At 43.1% G+C, this 17,662-nt stretch overlaps 1 pseudogene; it reads right to left on the minus strand.

Moving 5' to 3' along the window:
* Positions 1–884: 884 nt before the first annotated feature.
* Positions 885–1,003, minus strand: LOC124556849 (annotated as a pseudogene).
* Between the last annotated feature and the right edge of the window lie 16,659 nt (positions 1,004–17,662).

Consider the following 17,662-nt stretch of genomic DNA (forward strand, 5'->3'; position numbering starts at 1 on the left):
GGCATAGGACATTCCGTATCGGAAATAATTAGGGAATTCAATATTCCGAAATCCGCAGTGCAAGGAGCGTAGCGAGAATACGAAATTTCAGGCATTACCTCTCACTAAGAGCAACACAGGGGCCGACGGCCTTCACTTACGGACCAAGAGCAGCGGCATTTGCGTAGAGTTGTCAGTGCTGACAGACAAGCAAAACTGAGTGAAATAACCGTAGAAATCAATGTGGGACGTACGACGAACGTATCCGTTAGGACAGTGTGGCGAAATTTGTCGTTAATGAGCTATGGCAGCAGACGACCGACGCGAAGGTTTTTACTAACAGCACTACATCACCTGAAGCATCTCTCCTGGGCTCGTAGTCACGTCAGTTGGACGCTAGACGTTTGGAAAAGAGCAGCGTGGACGGATGAGGCCCGATTTCGGTTGGCACGAGCTCCTGCCGAGTTTCGAGTGTGGTGCATATCCCACGAAGCAATGTTCCCAAGCTCTCATCAAGGCTCTGTGGAAGCTGGTGGTGGTTCTGTAATAACGTGGACTGTGTTTACATGGACTGCGTCCTGTGGGTCCTGCTGAATCGATTATTGACTGGAAAGTGTTATGTTCGGCTAATTGGAGACCATGTTCATCCATTCATGGACCACACGTTCCTAAACAATGCGCGATGTTACCGGGCCACAGTTGTTAGCACTCCGTCTTCAGGCCACGAGTGGCCTACCGGGACCATCCGACTGCCGTGTCATCCTCGGTGGAGGATGCGGATAGGAGGGGCGTGGGGTCAGCACACCGCTCTCCCGGTCGTAAGATGGTATTCTTGACCGAAGCCGCTACTGTTCGGTCGAGTAGCTCCTCAGTTGGCATCACGAGGCTGAGTGCATCCCGTAAAATGGCAACAGCGCATGGTGGCCTGGATGGTCACCCATCCAAGTGCCGACCACGCCCCTACAGCGCTTAACTTCGGTGATCTCACGGGAACCGGTGTATCCACTGCGGCAAGGTCGTTACCCTAGTATTAAGGAAACAGTCTTAATCGCGTTTTTTATTTATTTAGTGCCGACCGGTTTCAGTCCATCTTAGGAGCCATCTTCAGGGCGAACGTATGGTCGACTGGTGGTGGCGTCACGTCTACGAAGGGGTGGCAGCCACCAGCAGTCGACCATATGTTCGCCCTGAAGATGGCTCCTGAGATGGGCTGAAACCGGTCGGCACTAAATAAATAAAAAAACGCGATTAAGACTGTTTTCTTAATACTAAGCACAGTTGTTAGAGACTGGTTAGAAGAACATTCTGGACAAGTCGAACGAAGGATTTGGCAAGCGAGACCACCCGGTATGAATCTCGTGGGTCTAGGATTCTTATAAGATAGAATTTGTAGATGATATTGAGAATATACAGTAAAGAGCAACGTATTTGGTTCCGCATAGTAAGTGTGAAACTACAGTGGGAGACGCTACAAGAGAACGGTTGTGCACCACGATGTGTTTTTATGTTAAAATTCTGCGAGTGTACGTTTCTCTCACGTATGTCTTTCGAAAAGACCACGAAGAGAAAATCAGAGAAATTCAAGATCACACGGAGGCTTACGAACACTCATTCTCCCCCGGCACCATTTACGGTTTGAACAGGAAGCAGTGGAACGACTGGTAACAAAGTACCCTCCACCACACCCAATAACGTGGCTTCTGGAGTATAGATATAGACCTAGTATTATAATTAAGTAGATCATGTTAGTTTTGTTGCACACGGTATTTCTCACGCTGACCTCCGTGATTTCGTATTCATCCTTGTAGATTTCCCCAATAATTTCCAATGTAATACCGCAGTCTGTTCTGAATTTTGTGGTAGGAAAACCCTACCGGGCGTGTGTGCGGCAGAATTTCAACTTGAGGGTAGAGCCCCAACCGCATATTGTTGGGGTCGTTGACGCAGAAAGGACTCTCTGGAGGATCATTGAGTCTCCGCTCCCTCCTCGCTTGTCGCAGGCGACGTCTCAATAAAGGGCCGCCTTACCGCCGGGCCCAATCGCTCGACAAAGCGATCCGGTATAGTTGTCACCTATTGACAGCGGCGGCAGGACGCGACAACGAGGGAGCCCGCAAACAGGTCGCGTCTCAAAGGCATCGGCACGCCCCGCACTTCTGCGCTCCTGGGAAGCCGTGAATCTGGGGGATGCTGCCGGCCCAGGTGCGGACGCCTTCTCTGCGGGCCGTCGGCTGCGCTGCTCCGAATCCAGACTCGGGGCGGGGGGCGTGAATGCGGCCGTGATTGCCGGCATTGTCCGAGTGCCGGCAGGTGAGCTCTCCGCCAATTACCACCAGTTGTGCGGGCACGAGCGCCGGGAATAAACCACCGCGCCAAGTGGACCGCATCGCCGACACAGCGCGGACGCGCCTAACAGGGAGGCGCGAGGATTCACACGAGACGCTCGCACACCAACAGAGATTTCAGCCCCCTACTGTCAGACCGCTGGAGGTTTACGCCCAACGAAAGAAATGGATACGCGGGGACAGCGATAGCGGTATAATCGTTCCCCTGAAGGGAGAGATTCGTTGGATGTTTACTAAGGCTTCTAAGCGCACTAAGGATAGCTAAACTATACGAGAACGATAATTTGTTGATATCTGGTACAACTGTCTGATGGCCGGCCGCTTTGGCCGAGCGGTTCCATGCGCTTCAATCCGGAACCGCGCTGCTGCGACGGTCGCAGGTTCGAATCCTGCCTCGGGCATGGATGTGTGTGACGTCTTTAGGTTACTTAGGTTTAAGTAGTTCTAACTCTAGGGACTGATGACCTCATATGTTAAGTCCCATAGTGCTTAGAGCCATTTGAACCATTTTTTGAACTGTCTGATATGGTCCGACTCCCGAGAAATCTGCCTGTTTCGAGGGGCGTTCAGTAACTAATGCAATACTTTTTTTCTGGAAGCAGGTTAGTTTTCTTCAGGATTCCAGTACAGCATACTGCTTACCACTCTTTTGGCTACCAAACCCTGTTCTTCAATATAATCTCCGTTCAGTGTGATGACCTTATGTCACCTTACTAGGAGGGCCTGCATGTCCGCATGGAAACCAAACTGGTCGACGTCGGTGCCAAATAATCTCCCAGTCATCTACGTACTGCTTCCGGTGGGGTGCATCCTGCATTGGGACAAACATATGGAAGCCGTAAGGTGCAAGATCCAGTATGTAGGATGGATGAAGAAAAACGGTACAACGAAGTTCTGTGAGCTCATCGTTGTACCGCGGGGAGGATATCTACATCTACATCTACATCCATACTCCGCAAGCCACTTGACGGTGTGTGGAGGAGGGTACTTTGAGTACCTCTATCGGTTCTCCCTTCTATTCCAGTCTCGTATTGTTCGTGGCAAGAAAGATTGTAGGTATGCCTCTGTGTGGGCTCTAATCTCTCTGATTTTATCCTCATGGTCTCTTCGCGAGATATATGTAGGAGGGAGCAATATACGGCTCTACTCCTCGGTGAAGGTACGTTCTCGAAACTTCAACAAAAGCCCGTACCGAGCTACTGAGCGTCTCTCCTGCAGAGTCTTCCACTGGAGTTTACCTATCATGTCCGTAACGCTTTCGCGGTTACTAAATGATCCTGTAACGAAGCACGCTGCTCTCCGTTGGATCTTCTCTATCTCTTCTATCAACCCTATCTGGTACGGATCTCACACTGGTGAGCAATATTCAAGCAATGGGCGAACAAATCTACTGTAACCTACTTCCTATGTTTTCGGATTTGCATTTCCTTAGGATTCTTCCAATGAATCTCAGTGTGGCATCCGCTTTACCGACGATGAACTTTATATGATCATGCGATTTTAAATCACTCCTAATGCCTACTGCCAGATAATTCACAGAATTAACTGCTTCCAGTTGGTGACCTGCTATATTGTATCTAAATGATGAAGGGTCTTTCTTTATATGTATTCGCAGCACGTTACATTTCTCTGCATTGAGATTCAATTGCCACTCCCTGCACCATGCGTCAATTCGTTGCAGATTCTCCTGCATTTCCGTACAATTTTCCATTGTTACAACCTCTCGATATACCACAGCGTCATCCGCAAAAAGCCTCAATGAACTTCCGATGTTATCCACAAGGCCGTTTATGTATATTGTGAACAGCAACGGTTCTACAACAGTCGCCTGCCGCACACCTGAAATCACTCTTACTTCGGAAGACTTCTCTCCATTGAGAATGACATGCTGCGTTCTGTTATCTAGGAACTCTTCAATCCAATCACACAATTGGTCTGATAGTCCATATCCTATTACTTTGTTCATTAAACGACTGTGGGGAACTGTATCAAACGCCTTGTAGATGTCAAGAAACACGGCATATACCTGGGAACCCGTGTCTATGGCCCTCTGAGTCTCGTGGACGAATGGCGCGAGCTGGGTTTCACACGATCGTCTTTTTCGAAACCCTTGCTGATTCCTACAGAGTAGATTTCTAGTCTCCAGAAAAGTCATTATACTCGAACACGATACGTGTTCCAAAATTCTACAACTGATCGACGTTAGAGATAGAGGTCTATAGTTCTGCACATCTGTTCGACGTCCCTTCTTGAAAACGGGGATGACTTGTGCCCTTTTCAAAGCAGAGTAAGCCCTTCAGAGTCTCAGAAGACGGTCACCGTGACTTTACTGGCTGAAAGTATGGCTCTGAACCTTTTCTTCGGAGGTGGTGTGGTGCCACCCCATGGAATGCTGATTTGTTCCCGGTTCGAAGTGATGAACCCATGTTTTATAGCCTGTGACGATGTTCTGCAACAAATTGTCACGATCAGCTTCGTAACGCGCAACCAACTCCGCATAGATGGTCCTTCGTTGCTCTTTGTGGTCTTCTCTGTTAGGCGGCGAGGAACCCGGCGGAGCACACACTTTTGAGTACCCCAACTGGTTCTCCCAATAGACATGTCCAGTTGAGCAGCTAGGTGTGTGATTGTCATCCGTCAATCATCTCGAATGAGAGGGTCCGCACGTTCCAATATTGCAGGATTCACAGCTCTCTGTGCGACCGGCTGGCACACGGATAGGTTTGCGCGACCTTGTAACCACGATGACAGACTACTCGCCCAAAGACTCACAGTACTTTCGATCACTGTCAGGTCTCCACAGACACTCCGCAAAACGAATATCTGCGATGTTATGATTTTCCGCCAAAAGAACTCAAAGATGACTCTCTGCTTGGAACGCACCTCCGTTATAGACACCAGTTTGAATTCTACAAATAGCGCTGCCACCTATCTAACGCTCGTAAACTGTAGGAACTGAAGCGGGAATATTACACAATGTTCCACACCAAATTCTGCAGATTTTCAACAGAAAATTTCAGAGAAAAAATGTGTTGCATTAGTTATTGAATGTCTCTCGTAGATCCAACCCTCTAACTTTCAGAAGCGGAAAAAAACCGGCCAGGTTGGGACATATGCTCTGAGAAACTCATCGGCAGAAACGAGCACGGTTTTAGGAAACAGCGGTCATGTGAGTCACAGCTGGCCCTCTTTGTGCATGATATACAAAAGGCTCTAGATACCGGCTCCAAGGGTTGATGCCATATTTCACGTCTTTCGAAAGGCGTTCGCCTCAGTTCCGCACTGTCGCTTGCTCCAAAAAGTGCGTGCTTACTGTCTATCCGATGACATATGCGGTTGGATAGAAAGTTTCCTAACAGACAGAGAGCAGTATGTCATCCTGAATGGGGTGACTTCAACAGAAACAAGCGTAACTTCAGGTGTGCCCCAGGGTAGCGTAATAGGTCCGCTGCGTTTTTCGATTTACATGAACAATCTGACTGATGCTATTGACAGCGGTATTAGACTGTTTTCCGATTATGCTTTAGTCTACAGGAAAGTAGTATCACACGAAAATTGTCAACAAATCAATGAGGATTTCAGGAAATAAATGCGTGGTGTAATACCTGCAGTTCTCTCTTAATATTAGTAAGTGTAACCTACTGCGTATAACAAGGCGAAAATCCTCATTGATGTACGAGTACAAAATAAATGCCCAGTCTTTGGAAGCGGTAACATCTGGGTGTGACTATTCGAAATGATTTCAAATGAAATGATCAGATTACACAAGTAACGGCCAAGACGAACTCTGGATTGCGGTTTATTGGTAGAATCCTGAAGCGATGCAGTCCTTCAACAAAGGAAATTGCTTACAATACGTTAGTTCGTCCAGTCTTAGAGTATTGTTCGTTTGTATGGAACCCTTACCAGTTGGGTCTCATTCAAGAGATTGAAAAGGTCCAAAGAACTGCAAGATTCGTGACTGATACATTTAGCCATCGCGAGAGCGTTGCAGATCTCATAGAAAGTTTGAAGTGGGATACACTTGCAGATAGACGACGCGCTAAACGGAAGGGGCTGCTCACTAAATTCCGAAATCAGATCTTCACCGAGGATGTAGAGCATATATTATTACCAACAACTTTCAAATCGTGTAATGATCACTATTCGAAGATAAGGGAAATTAGAGCTCGTACTGAGGCATTCAAACAGTCGTTTCTCCCTCGTGCGATCAGCGCGTGGAACAGAGGGGGGAGGGGGGAGGAATATGACTTTGGCGCGAATTGTGCCCTCCACCACATACCGCTTGGTGGCTAGCGGAGTACGTAAATGTAGATGTAGTGGGGAATGACCGATGATGAGCAATGCGATTCCGAAAGAAACACTGGACTACACGATGATTAAAGTTTTTTTGATTGTTGTACGGAGTCATAGTACAAAATACTTTGATTATAAACTTAAAACCAGCGTTTCGACAGTACTGCAACAGCCCACCTCAGGGCAAGACTGGTTTTGGTGGAGGGATGGTGGCTCCATTTATTGTAGACGATCGCTGTCAATACCTAGCTGTAACTATACCACATTTCGCACGATTGCCCCTAAAGAAAGTTGATGGGTACTTGGAGCGCCTTTGCAGACGCAACGGCTACAGTTACCGACTGGATGAAGTCTTTGGATATTCATCTATGATGGGAGCGTTGCTGCCTCTGTATCAGTGGGTGCTGGGTTCGATTCACGGTCGTGTTGAGGATATTCACCGTCCGGGCACTGGGTGTTTGTGTTGTCCTCACCATTTCAGCATCATTCATGAAAGTGGCGAGATTGGGCTGAGTAAAGATTTGTACGGGTGGTGATAACCGCGTAATTGAGCGCCTCACAAACCAAACATCATCTATGATGGGATGTACCAAACTCAGCCACTTTTCGATTTTGCCACCTCTCCAGCTTTCATTATTATCTAATTTGGTTCTTCCAGCTAATGTAATCTTGCTTTCTAACCAGCAAGATTCTTCGGGCAGCCGAGTTATTTCACTTCCTATGTCGTACTTGGTCCATTTTTGACTTTCAAAACCGGTAAGTTTTTCGCTCGTGACACATTGCACCATTTTCACCATTGATCCTTTGATTAGAATCCAAAATTATTATTCCATGTAACAGCTCCTCGGCATCATCCATTTTTGAGCCATAGGAGCGAAACTCAGTACTGACGCCTACTCTCAACCTACATTTATTGTGAAAGAACTTGATGTGCGTAAAGCAACCACACACTCACTGGAATTCATTTTATGTTTCCATTTCCATTACAATCTCTTTTACTTTCAGCCAAAGAATCAGATCTCATAGTTAACATCTGTTCTCGTAAATGATGTATGTGTGTATCACAAAAAATGTATTCATCTTAAATCATTTATTTATTAGCGAAGCGTTTCGAGCCTCTAGTTCTTCTGGCATCAGGGCATATAAATCTCTTAAGTGTTATGTTATGTGTCCAAACGTCATGAGAAGGCACTCGATATATACACTGATGAGTCAAAATATTGTGACCACAGCCCACAGCGAGGTTGAACGCCTCCTGGTGGTGTTGCCGGCACATAATGGAGTAAGGAAAGAACGTAAGCGGAGGAGAGACGATTGGGCAGTCATTATAGCGAAGATACGGGCCACAAATGCGGAAAGCCACTGATATAAGCTGTTTTGACAAATGGCACATTGTTGTGGCGCTGCGACAGGAAACGAGAATCTCTGAAACGGTGAAGCCGGTTGGCTGTTTGCGTACTACTGTAGTGAGCACCTATGGAAGGTGGTTGAATGTTCGTGGAATAACGCGTAGGCCGTATGGTACTGGACATCCACGTCTCATCACAAAACCTAGAAATCGGGGAATCCCCCACTGTGTAATCCAGGCATCTGTGGCATACCTGACGACCGAGTACAATGCTGGTGCAGTTACACGTGTTTCGGAGCACACCGGTTGAAGACCATTATTGAACATGCAGCTCCACTTCAAATAACCCCTACGCGGTTCTGTGTTGACCCAACGACATCGTCAGTTACGGTTGCAGCGGGCACAGCATCACTGAGTTTTCACCGTGGATCAATAGAAACGTGTTGCCCGTCGAATGAATCACATTTATTGTTACACCAGGTCGATAGTAGAGACGTTACACGCCGTCATCCAGGCGAATGGCTGCTTGGAATGTGCACCGCGCCACAGATGCAGGCCGGTGAGAGCAAGATTATGCTATGGGGTGCATTGAGTTGGAGTTTTGAGGACCTATGGTAGTACTCGAAGACACCATGATGCCAGTAAAGGAGTCGGCAAGGTACAGCGAGCCTTCAGATGGAATCGCCTACACGATGTAAGAATGACGGATTTGCGACTCGGCGTCATGATGACTTTGACTATAAGCTCTTCATCATAACACGTAAATTTAAAACATTTAAGAATTCTGGTATTGACATACATCCACAGGCTTGCCGTCATGAATTTTATCATTGTTTTCCTCCTAATTGGTCATTAGAGTACAAAAAAAGAAAAATCAGCAAAAGATTGTACCATATTTATCGTGTAAAACCGTTTATTGAGAAATAATTTGCTTTCTGACTTAGTCTTTGTCACTAAATTTTTCGCTTGCAATTACTATTACCCTTTGTCACACTTCGCATGCAGCGATGTTTTGAACTATCTAGTCAAGAACCTACGGAATTTATTAAGACAGTGATTTTACGGGTTCACTTTTATAGGGAACGGACGACACCGTCTTACTGTGAGTATATTTTTGCTTGTCAGTTGCACGCCTACGTCACGACCATAAGGTTCACATTCTTGGAACATATACTGCTAATGAGATTTTAATGCAACATTTTGTTTACTTGAAAAAAACATTTTTTTATTTAAAGTACTTTCTGGGAGGTCACAGATGACAGAGTATTTGGTTTGTTTGACAGCTACACGATTATAGTATGACGCTACTTAGGTGTGATACAATATTCATTCTTGTTTTTATGCTATATCTGTTTTACGTCTGCACAATCTCACATCAATACGTTACAGTGCAGTACTTTCAAGGTCACGGCAATGAATGTAGTAACTACGACGTTTATACTCATAGCATTTTACTTCTGTATATGACTAGTTAAGTACATTGATTTTTGGAGAACTTGGTTGATGAGAGGCGATAACTACGACACTTGTCACGTTTTACCACTATGTGACGATAGAAATTATTTTACATGAAGAACTATAGTTTAACGCTACATGACACGTATTTGAGTGATTACTTTTTAAAAATATTTTTGAGCTACAATGATACAGAGAATGTTTTCGGTGATACATTTCGTCCCGCAGTTTAATCTGTAAGACCTGAGGTATAATTACATTATCCCTCATAGGGGTACACCTATTTTGTGTACTATGCGTGTGGCAAGCGCAAAGAGCCCTAGCTAATGTGGTATTTGCTTATTCAGTTTTACACCTTGGTACCATATTTCCCCAACACAGAACTACACAGATACCTGGTCATTTAACTGAGAAGAATAAACTTCCTCATGGGGGTACTCCTATTTTGTATACCATGCGTGAGGCAAGCGCAAGGAGCCATAGCTAACATGTCTACACAACTACGCAGTTTTATTACTTCAAATTTATGAAACTGTAATTTGTCTGCATTCTGTGAAGTGTTCACATATATTTGCGGAACCATTGTGGTACTGTGAGAGATTTGAGTGATATATTCTGTATGGGATCATGATTTTTGAAGTACGTTTGAGGGAGATGACACTACTGAAACGAGCAATTTTTTTCAGTGGCTTTGAGATTATTGGAGGATGCTACGACGATTTTGAGAATTGATTGAGATGTTATGATGATATTATTACGACAACGATGTGTATTATGATGTTGAGATATGTTTGTGATCAATAAGGTGATGCTATATGAGGAATGTGATTATGCTACGTGTTTATTATGATGAAATATTGAAGAAGTATCGACATAAGTACATGTGTAATGATGCAATGAATAATGAGTAGGGGTTAGGGACTCTGGTTTGTGCAAAAGAATGTTGGGGAACCAAGAATTGTGCTTTAAGAGTTATGAACAGTGAGTATCTAGGTGAATGTGACTACCAGAATGCTGACGGAAATTTTTGGACACTATTACTGATGAGATTTCGTTTCTACACATTTCTCCCGTGATTTTTCTACCTGTGAAATTTTTCATTTGTTTTAAACTGCCATTATAGCTGACACTCTGATCGTAAATTTCGGTAAAGAATGTATGTGACCTTGACATAAGACTCTGCTGCAAGCGTCTGCGCACTAGCCTAATGGGAAAACCCATTCTTGAGTTGCCTGTCAACTTTAATGGCGTCGATTTAGCCGCTTTTAAGCATACTGCACTCCAGCAAGTGCTCGCACAGCTGTAGAAAAAAAGGCCGTTGACCTCTCTATTGACATTTCTTTGCAGAACGCACCAGAAACATGACACACTATTGCTTGGAAACATATGATTCCACTTTGGAGTTAGTACTTTGTTCTACTTATTGAAATGCTTATGAATTGATGAGAAATATTTTTACGTTTACGCACTCTCTATGAGAGTTGAGAGAATTTCTACTGATTTACAAAATTCCAGATTCCTATGGAATGATGTTTTTATTTTTGCTTTGTATATAACTGCTTATTTTATTTGAGATCTGGGTTCTAGCTGCTCTACAGAGTTGGTTTTATAAAGTAAAATTTAATATGTATGCTAGTATGAACACTTTCTGTCAACAGATCTATTAAATAATAATTTTATGATACACATTCTTAAAAAAAGCAGCACTTGGAAAGGATAGAAAAATAAGAAGGAGAAGGGACTAGTAACAGGGACTGCATACATAATTTTCTCTTCAAGGACTTGGTAATTTTTTGGTAGAATAAGCTGCTGTGGTGCACCACTTTAGTTTTAGGATGAGACATAGAATCATTGCATTTCTCATGGGAGTTTTGATGATCACATATGCTGTTGTAAGCTTACATATATATTTCCCTTATTTGCATTGCTGTCTTTACTGTAATATTTTGTTCTGCTTGTGCTTTGTTATGTATAGGCATAAGTTATTGCATTTGCTGCTGCTATTTGTCAGGCAATGTCCTACTGAATTTTGCGTTATACTACTGTGCTAATCCAGTTTTACCACTGATTTATTTTCCTTGTTTGTTGCATATTTCCTTATATTAGCTGTAACGTTGCATTTGCTTTCCTAATTTGGATATGCTGGTGCTTTGCTTCGCCACTTTGCATTTTTGTATTTGTTGTTTGTGTTAGTTTTTTTGTGGTGTTGCATTCCCTCGTTCTCTAGTTTATGTATCTGAGCTCAGTAGATTTACGTTAGATTAAGAAGGGGTATGCTATACAGGGTGTTACAAAAAGGTACGGCCAAACTTTCGGGAAACATTCCTCACACACAAGGAAAGAAAATATGTTATGTGGACATGTGTCCGGAAACGCTTACTTTCCATGTTAGAGCTCATTTTATTACTTCTCTTCAAATCACATTAATCATGGAACGGAAACACACAGCAACAGAACATTCCAGCGTGACGTCAAACACTTTGTTACAGGAAATGTTCAAAATGTACTCCGTTAGCGAGGATACATGCATCCACCCTCCGTCGCATGGAATCCCTGATGCGCTGATGCAGCCCTGGAGAATGGTGTATTGTATAACAGCCGTCCACAATACGAGCACGAAGAGTCTCTACATTTGCCACCGGGGTTTCGTAGACAAGAGCTTTCAAATGCTCCCATAAATGAAAGTCAAGAGGGTTGAGGTCAGGAGGGCGTGGAATCCATGGAATTGGTCCGCCTCTATCAATGCATCGGTCACCGAATCTGTTGTTGAGAAGCGTACAAACGCTTCGACTGAAATGTGCAGGAGCTCCATCGTGCATGAACCACATGTTGTGTCGTACTTGTAAAGGCACATGTTCTAGCAGCACAGGTAGAGTATCCCGTATGAAATCATGATAACGTGCTCCATTGAGCGTAGGTGGAAGAACATGGGGCCCAATCAAGACATCACCTACAATGCCTGCCCAAACGTTCACAGAAAATCTGTTTTGATGACGTGATTGCACAACTGCGTGCGTATTCTCGTCAGCCCACACATGTTGATTGTGAAAATTTACAATTTGATCACGTTGGAATGAAGCCTCATCCGTAAAGAGAACATTTGCACTGAAATGAGGATTGACGCATTGTTGGATGAACCATTCGCAGAAGTGTACCCGTGGAGGCCAATCAGCTGCTGATAGTGCCTGCACGCGCTGTACATGGTACGGAAACAACTGGTTCTCCCGTAGCACTCTCCATACAGTGACGTGTCAACGTTACCTTGTACAGCAGCAACTTCTCTGACGCAGACATTAGAGTTATCGTCAACTGCACGAAGAATTGCCTCGTCCATTGCAGGTGTCCTCGTCCTTCTAGGTCTTCCCCAGTCACGAGTCATAGGCTGGAATGTTCCGTGCTCCCTAAGACGCCGATCAATTGCTTCAAACGTCTTCCTGTCGGGACACCTTCGTTCTGGAAATCTGTCTCGATACAAACGTACCGCGCCACGGCTATTGCCCCGTGCTAATCCATACATCAAATGGGCATCTGCCAACTCCGCATTTGTAAGCATTGCACTGACTGCAAAATCACGTTCGTGATGAACACTAACCTGTTGATGCTACGTACTGATGTGCTTGATGCTAGTACTGTAGAGCAATTAGTCGCATGTCAACACAAGCACCGAAGTCAACATTACCTTCCTTCAATTGGGCCAACTGACGGTGAATCGAGGAAGTACAGTACATACTGACGAAACTAAAATGAGCTCTAACAGGAAATTAAGTGTTTACGAACACATGTCCACATAACATCTTTTCTTTATTTGTATGTGTGGAATGTTTCCTGAAAGTTTGGCCGTACGTTTTTGCAACACCCTGTATAAGAAAATGAGTTGTGATGAGTTGGTAAGAAATGCAGTGAGAAACTATAGGAAAAAGGTTTGTCCAAAGAGTATTGTATAATGAGGAATAATTACTTTGAAAGAGGAAATGAACAGAGATAAGTAGGGTATAGGTACAACAGGTTTAGATAGGATTTTCTTGGAAACGAATTATGAGGTAAGAAAAATATGGAAATATCAGCACTGGTTAAATACAGAAGGCATGCTTCGATAGGATTTTCTTTTTGCGGGAACAAATGTTGAAGTAAGAAAGGTAAATGAAGTTTTGGTTGGAAATGAAATAGTTTTGGCTAGAAGTTAAGGTATAAAATGCTCACCACGAGTACTACAGTACTAAATGTTACGTAGGGAAACAGATCCTGTCCTTTCCTTTTGTGTTGTTCCTCTTTGTTTATGTGTACTCTTATATGTCTGTGTTTTTCCTGTATGTGTGTGTTTACCTGATAAGATAAATTTGGTAGAGTTTTTCTTCTTCTTATACGAAGCTGCATTCACTATGATGAGGAATACTGTTATCCTCAAATCTAATTTGTTTTTATACCACATTCTTTGCTTTCTAGAGATGCTTAGTCATTATTTATTCTGTTATGCTTTCTTTTAATACTCATGTGTCAAGTTAATGGTTCTAAGGATATTCTCATTCTTCATTTATCCACTTATGTCATAAATCCCGTAATACTGATAGATATGTTTATTGCTAATGTTTTGTAAAGCCTGCATTACTACAAATGTTATTTGTATTATCATGTGCTTTACTGTTATTATGTTTTCTTTAACCTTTGTAATTGTATTCTTGTGCTGTAAAATTGTAATTTTATAGACATCAGTTTTCCAAGTTAGCTAAATAGTAGGGATTCTTTTCACTGCAAACATTTGTCTGTTGGTCATACTATATGCATAAGATCTGAGAGGTAATGTAACGTAGTTAGTGCTTGCACATGTGTTGACAATTCAGCAAGGGACTGGTTAACAGCATTGCTGGTTCTAAGGATATTGCAAAAAATTTAGCGAGCGCACAAGTGGTGGTTCATGGACTTGCTACATTATCCTCAAGACTCTTCAATTGTGATTGTGCACCTGCACAGTCGCAACGGCTGGCTGCTGGCCATCTCTACAAGGACTACAGTGGGTCTGCATCTCTGGTGGCCCATTACTATCATAGCCTCTATAATGAATACTGTGGGTCTGCTCTGTGGTGACCTACCGATTCTACCAATATTCTTCAAGACCGACTGACTCTGCTGTGGGTCTGCTCTGTTGTGGCACTTTACCAGTCTTCTCAACTGAAATCTTCATGTCAAGAGTCAGCACTATATTTCCATGGGAAGGACAACACTACTTCAAGACTGCCTGGTAGTCCACTACGTATGTGTGCATTTCTTTTGCTGTTCAGCCTTTGTGCACAAAACTCTCATAGACTTCTTTTCTGATGAATGATTAGGACTGTCTTTAGGAACTGTGAGGAGAATTTTTGCTTTATTGACCAACATTATATTACTAATTGTGTGCATCTGATCTATTTGATATAGTTAATAGAAAATTTTTTAACAGTTTAGTATTGGCCACTGCCCAAACCACTTTGTAAAATTTTTTGAGGGGAGCAGGGGGCTATGTAAGTAGCCTCTTTATATGTCAGTATGTTGGCAGCGCTTTAGACTGCATTAATATCACTGACAACGCTGTGCGCCCTCTGTAAAGAGACTCTGTGGCTGGAAGGACTCGCAGTTAGAAGTTAATAGCAGTGATGGAGGCTAGAAGTGTTAGCGCGAGCGTACGATTTGACGTGTGTCCTTCATGGACATTTAGTACTGGTTGGACAGGGACTGTAAAATGATGATTGATGAATTTGCTAATGCTTCGATAATGGAATTATTGACGGTTATATAATTTTGGAACTGGATGTCACCTGATTAAGGTAAAATCTGCTAAATACATTGTTTGCCCTGCAACAAAATCTATCCTTTGCTAACCACATGCCCATTAGTAGTTAGAGGCTTTCGTAGTCAGAATCTTTTCATTAAGCTGGCTGTATGCTTGCTGTATTTGCTGTAGTTCGTGTCATGAAGATTTTCTGCGAGGTAAGCGGTTTATGAAATGTATGGGTTATTGTTAGGATTTCTTCCAATTCAGGGCCATTCTTTTGTGTTAGTTGCTTGAGCAGTTAGTTTGCGTTATCCATGTAATCCTTGTATATTGTGGGCAAGAAATGAAAGGAATAAGTTTGAATTGTATTCGTCAGGGAAAATTCTGTAGGTCAGTGATATGATAAAAATTAAGCAAAGAGACAATACGTTCAATTTCCCTCAGAAGTTTAAGAAGGTTCAGTTTCATTCAGCAGTTTCAGAATTAAACGTAGAAGTTTCAACATCAGCGGGAGAAAATGCTGAGTTATTTTCCGAAAAGTTCCATTAATGGTTACACGTTTCACTCCATGGACCAGCTGAAGTCCATGAACGGACCGTTATAAGCACATCCGAAATTTCATGATCAAACATCTCTTATCCAGGAATACAACGGCTGGGTGATCTGAATATGCTCACACAATATAATTAAGAAAATAAAAGAACATTAAGTGTTAATTAATTGTAATATGAACGGCGAACGTTGATCATAAACATAAAGAAGGAAAAGGAAGTTTGGGTTTAACGTCCCGTCGACATCGAGTTCACTAGAGATGGAGATAAGCTCGGATGGTGTTAAGGGTGTGGAAGGAAATCGTCTGTGCCCTTCCAAAAGACAAACTATTTTATATTGCAGGCAGCCTCAGCTGTTCAAAGGCATGGTGTTAAGAAGACTCTCTTGGTCATACCTGCAGGCCACTTCTGCCTTGCCCTGCACTGAGCTGCCCTGCTGTCACACTGATGCAGGCAAATTTTAAAGAATGGGGCACGTCTTCTTTACCTCTCGCTCGTCATAGTATTGAAGATATTCTCTAGTAGTAAATTTTGACTGGGAGCGACGGGTATGCCTATAATCTTTTAACGTTGTTCACCTGATTATACGGCTTAAAGCCGCGAAAGTGTTCATGTTTTAATAAATAACGATTTTAGCAGCTGTAAGCCGAACCCTTCCTAACATCATGACTTTCAAAGGGACCATCGCGGCATTTGTCTGGAGCGATTTAGGGAAATCACATAAAACGTAAATCTGGATGGTCGGACGCGGATTTCAACCGTCGTCCTCCCGAATGCGAGTCCAGTGACCAATACAGACGTACAGTAAAATACTAAACTGACATTATTATGAAATTAAGTGAAATTTAAGCTAGTTCATAAAATAATTGCCATTGATATAACAGTGGACAAATTGTGAGGCAGTTCTAACTCTGTTCTGTAACACAGGGATACATTCTACGTGCAATTTAAAAAAAAGTACCTTTTAGTATTCTTCCTAACTACAGTGCAGTTTTCATGCACCCCCTTCCTACATGCCATGCACTGATCATGTCTTCTACTGATCGATTTTGACATAGCTCACGAAAGCAATCATTGGTGTTGGTGTTTTTAACTTGTTTCATTTGACTCACTATAGGTAGCTTTCTCTCTGAGTTAGAGAGAGGTTTGGCGCTAGGTCCTGATTGAACCTCGTGTGGAGAATTCATCAATGTTAAAGCTTTTTGCATGCCTTTGTCTTAACCTGGTCTTCAGTGACGTGGCAGGTTTGCGAAAAGGAAAATGGCTGCTAATGAAAGAAGCAAACGACTGGGTCAAACAGCGTATTTTATTGTGCCCTTTGCTGTGACTGGTTGTCTTGCTGAGGTTTCTAGTCATGATACTGAACCTAACGCCCCTTCCATCACTGTTGGTAGTGGTGGTATTGTCTCTCTCTCTGCTGGTAACTATTTTTTGGATAAATGGGAGTGAACTGCATTACAGGCAGAAAAGTGATGATTCTTAAAGGCATCTCTATCCACCGGCCAGATTCAAGAACGAGAAAGTACATTAACTGTTGTCTCTGTAGTTGCTGCCCTCCAATAGACTTTTCCAGAAGGTGCTGATACTACACGTTCTGGATGTGCTCGTAACCATTTTCCCATTTCGTTTACGTAGTAGCTGCTTAAGGTTTGTAGAAAGATACATCTAAAGGCTGCATCCGGAATTTTTTGTCTGGATTGTATGACCAACAAGAAGAAAAAGAACCTTACGCTCCTTTGATGGTTTTACATAAGCAATGCAATTTTCCAGAGATTTCATAAAAAAATCTTTGTTACGTTAAATATAATTTTGTAACTCAACATCTGCATCTACATCTACATGGTTACTCTGCAATTCACACTGAAGTGCCTGGCAGAAGGTTCATCGAACCATTTTCATACTACTTCTCTACCATTCCACTCTCGAATGGTGCGTCGGAAAA

This window comes from Schistocerca americana, chromosome 1 (genome assembly GCF_021461395.2).
Source record: "Schistocerca americana isolate TAMUIC-IGC-003095 chromosome 1, iqSchAmer2.1, whole genome shotgun sequence".
Classification (NCBI taxonomy): domain Eukaryota; kingdom Metazoa; phylum Arthropoda; class Insecta; order Orthoptera; family Acrididae; genus Schistocerca; species Schistocerca americana.